The 4,580-nt window shown below is 39.7% G+C and overlaps 3 pseudogenes; all 3 read left to right on the plus strand.

Moving 5' to 3' along the window:
• Positions 1 to 1,183: 1,183 nt before the first annotated feature.
• On the plus strand, positions 1,184 to 1,760 carry LOC150061595 (histone deacetylase 1 pseudogene; annotated as a pseudogene).
• A 126-nt stretch (positions 1,761 to 1,886) lies between these two features.
• LOC150061596 (histone deacetylase 1-like) lies at positions 1,887 to 2,589 on the plus strand (annotated as a pseudogene).
• A 297-nt stretch (positions 2,590 to 2,886) lies between these two features.
• LOC150061597 (nucleophosmin-like) lies at positions 2,887 to 3,918 on the plus strand (annotated as a pseudogene).
• Positions 3,919 to 4,580: the final 662 nt, after the last annotated feature.

Genomic DNA, 4,580 nt, shown 5'->3' on the forward strand with positions numbered 1-4,580 from the left:
GATTAGGAAATTTCACCTTTTTTTGTTATCTAATTATGGAGCACAGAAGTCAGCCTCTTAAAAACAATTATGGAATTCCTTTTCTCCTTAGTTTAAAAATGTGTAACAGGGTTATATACCAACAAACTTCTTCATAAGTAGAAATTAGGATTTTTTAAAATAATATACCTACCATGGCAAAGTTTATACCTTAGCTTTGTTCACCTTAAAAGCGCTATGAACAGTAGCCTACAAATGAGAAAAATCACCTAACACGAAGTCTATTTTCTAAGGAAGACTAACTTACATAATTAATGGAATACTGCAATTAAACTGTCTCAAATGGTTCTTACGATTTTACAATTATTCCATTGTAAAGTTGGAAAATCACTAGAAGCCATTGTAAATTGTAGACAATTTGTGTTTTAGTATAGTTTCTATCAAATTTGAGACCTAAGAGGTATTTTGTAGTCTTTAGTGAAAGAAATAGATGTTGGTTTGTTTTAGATTTTATAGTCCACCTTATGCTACGGAAAGTATTTCAGAAAATCCTACTCCCTCTTTATTTGCACAAGCCTTATATATGAACTAGTCTCTGATTCAAGAAGAATTAGCTCCGACCTTATAAACAGGTATGAAGAATTCCTTATTTTACAGGAAGGGTGGATCATATATTTTGGTATATAATGTAGAAGAAAATAAACTTGCTTCCTGGGTCTTATTTTTGCTACTTTGGGGAATTGTTTTCATACTGAACTATCTCAATTATGGAAATACAATTTATTCTATAGTTAACAATAACCAAAAAGGTGAAAATAATTTATACAGAGTTGGAGAATCATGAGATTTTTATGTCTGCTAAAAGTGCTGTGCAAACAAAAATATAAATGTGTAACCTATTTAGTAAATAACTTTAATGTTTATTCTCTTTATTTCAACAGCAAAAGAATTGATTTTAGAATATAAAATCATTTCAGGCAAATCTATCAATTTGTAAAACTATAACAGCTTCAAGATCCTATTGAGATTTAGTTTCATCTTTATATAAATAGTAAATTGTCTGTTGTAATTTCTAACCCTGACAATTAAGATCAAACTTTCTCCTAATTGTCCTCACCTTCAAAAATTAATGTAAATTTTTCTCTTTAGCTAAGAGCAACAAAAATGGAGGCAGCGAACAGTAAATACACCGGTCTTATAGTACATGGAGGCGGATGGATCCACTGACTGCCAGGGTACCAAGAGAAAAATCTGTCATTGCTAAAAATGGGAATGTTGAGAATTATTATTATGGGCAAAACCATCCCACGAAGACTCACTGAATTCGCATGTCTCACAACTAGATTCTCGATGAGGGTCTGTACCAAAAAAAAGGGGGGGGGATCTATTGTCTTCAAAAAGTTCATACTGAAATGATCAAGTATCACAACTGATGTCTACAATAAATTCCTGTGTTCTGTATGTCCAGAAAACATGTATGAGTGCAGCAGGCAGATGCAGAAATTCAATATAGGTGAGAACTGTCCAGTATGTGATGGCCTCTTCATATTCCGTCAGTCATCTGCTGGTTGCTCAGTAGCAAGGGCCGTGAAACTTAATAAGCAGCATGTGGATGTTGCTGAGAATTGGGCTGGGGGCCTCCACCACTCCAGGAGCCAGGGGCTCCCAGATACCTGGAGGTATCTGGGGCTTGTATCCACGACGTTGTCTTGGCCACACTGGAACTGCTAAAGCATCACAAGAGGATGATGGTGTGGAAGAGGCCACAGCCAGCATCCTGACTGTGCTCTTTCTGAAGGGTACTTTCCAGGAACTGATGACTTACAGGATACGGAGGCCCACAAAGCTACCCACTCCGAGATGACATTGACTATGAGTCCTAACCGAGGCCATTTTCCAAGCCGACCATGAAGATGTTACAGCCTAGTGTGGTGGTGGTCTTATGGCATGGATCAGACTTCCTGTCTGGGAATTGGGAAGATTGCTTCACTGTGACCAGGGAAGAGCTCAACAAGTATTTGGAATTTGTCAAGAGCTTCCCCCTGCCCGTGCTAACTCTAAGTGGAGGCGATTACACCACTCAAAGCATATGTACTGGCTTGCAGGACATATGAAACTGAGGTGGCCGTGGACAGAGAGACCCGCAGTAAGTTGTCACGTTCACGTTAATGACTATGTTGAAGATTTTGGACCACACTTCAAGCTTGACATCAGTCGTTCTAATACGACTAACTAGAACACCATGAGTATCCTGGAGAAGATCTAACAGCACTTGTGTGAGAACCTGAGAATGCGACCCCATGTACCTGATGTTCAAATACAAGCAATACCTGAAGACGCCGTCCCAGACCGGAGTGGGGATGCGGATGAAGAAGATGCTGACAAGTACACCTGGATCTGATCTTCGGGCAAACAAAATGGCCCGTGAGGAAGACTTCTTCCAACTCAGACGAAGAGGGAGAGGGTGGCCTTAAGAATTCTTCCAACTTCCAAAGAAAGGTGAAAGCTAAAACAAAGGATGAAAAAGAGAACGGTGCAGAAGAGAAGAAAGACGTTGTAGAAGAGGAGAAAACCAAGAAGAAGCCAGAAAACAAAGGAGTGCTCACCTAGCATGCATGAAGCACTGGGTGCAATTCCTCGATGGTTATACTCAGAAAAAGCCAGAAGTTGGAAAGGGCTCTATAGTTCACCATGGTGGAGCCAGAGCCTTGAGCTGAAAAGTTCAGGGACACTGCCAAGGTCTTGAGTTCAAGCCCCAGGACTGGAAAATAATAATAATAATAATAATAATTATTATAACAATGATAATAATAGTAGTAATAATAACAATAATCCTGTAATACCAACTGCCTGCTTAGTAGTCCCAGAACAATGCCTTTATTAAGGAATAGTGGCTGGCTTGGAGTGATTCCGTCTCGCGTCTCTGCTCGTCCGAGGAGCCCCACTCCTCTGTCCTCCCTCACCACGAACCACCCACGGAGGACTCGATGGACATGGACATGAGCCTGTTGCGGCCCCAGAACTATCTTTTCAGTTGTGAACTGAAGGCTGACAAAGATTACCACTTTAAGATGGATAGTGATGGAAACGAGCACCAGTTATCACTAAGAACGGTTAGTTTAGGGGCTGCTGCAAAAGATGAGTTACATAGCGTCAAAGCAGAAGCGATGATGTGAGGAAAGTCCAATTGAAGTTACACTGGCAACGCTGAAAATGTCTGTACGGCCAACCGTTTCCCTGGGGGGCTTTGAAATAACACCACCTGGGGTGCTGAGGCTGAAGTGTGGCTCAGGACCTGTGCACATCAGTGGACAGGTTGCTGTGGAGGAGGAAGCAGAGTCAGAAGAGGCAGAGGAAGAGGATGTGAAACTCCTGAGGGTGTCTGGAAAGCAGTCGGCCCCTGGAGGTTCCACAGAAAAAGGTAAAACTTGCCTAGAAAGATGAGGAGGAGGATAAAGAAGAGGAGGAGGATGATGGAGGAGGAGGAGGAGGAGGAGGAGGAGGAGGAGGAGGAGGAGGAGGAGGAGGAGGAGGAGGAGGAGTTGGAGAATTTTGATGATGAGGAAGCAGAAGAAAATCTATACGAGATACTCCAGCCAAAAATACACAAAAATCAAACCAGAATGGAAAGATTCAAAACCAGCAACACCAGGATCAAAAGGTCAAGAATCCTTCAAAAAACAGGAAAAAAACTCCTAAAACACCAAAAGGACCTAGTTCAGTAGAAGACATTAAAGCAAAAATGCAAGCAAGTATAGAAAACGGTGGTTCTCTCCCCAAAATGGAAGCCAAGTTCATCAACTACGTGAAGAATTCTTTCTGGATGACTGAGCAGGAGGCTATTCAAGATCTCTGGGAATGGAGGAAGTCTCTTTAAGAAAGTAGTTTGAACAGTTTGTTAAAATTTTCTGTCTTATTTCCTTTCTGTAAGAGTTGATAGCTGGCTGTCCTTTTTATAATGTGAAGTGAGAACTTTTCCTACACTTTGTTTAATAAATGTTGTTCAGGCTTTGCTGCTAAGAATGTGTTGTCCAAAATGCCTGTTTAGTTTTTAAAGACAGAACTCCACCCTGAGCTTGGATTTAAGTATGTATGGAATGTTATGATGGGCCATAGTAGAAGTGGAAATGGTGGGGATACAAATGTACATATGAAATAAACTCAGTATTTTAATAAAGTAAAAAAAAATAGTGGCTGGGTCTTCATGCATCTCCTGCTCTAAGTAATCTTCTGCTCAGACTAATTCTGTTTTCATAACTTGCTACTGGCCTCAACTGAGCCAAGAAACTAATACTGCCCTCTCTTCCCAATTCTGTAGATGGTTTGTAGTCTAACTTCTTTTTTGAGATATCATTTTCATTTTTGTGACTCTGTAATAAAATGGGACATTTCTAGAAAAATAGTTTATAGATTATACATGCATATATATGTTTATGTACATATTCACAGGCATAATATGAATATATGCTATATATAACATATGCTGTATTATGCATATATGTCACATAAATCATATTGTACTTAAATATCCCTATCACTTTTTTCCATTGAATTTCTTTTTACTATCTAATCATTTTGTTTACCTGTTCCATGATATAACG

Source organism: Megascapheus bottae, chromosome 6, assembly GCF_031878675.1.
Source record: "Megascapheus bottae isolate mThoBot1 chromosome 6, mThoBot2.hap1, whole genome shotgun sequence".
In the NCBI taxonomy this organism is placed as follows: domain Eukaryota; kingdom Metazoa; phylum Chordata; class Mammalia; order Rodentia; family Geomyidae; genus Megascapheus; species Megascapheus bottae.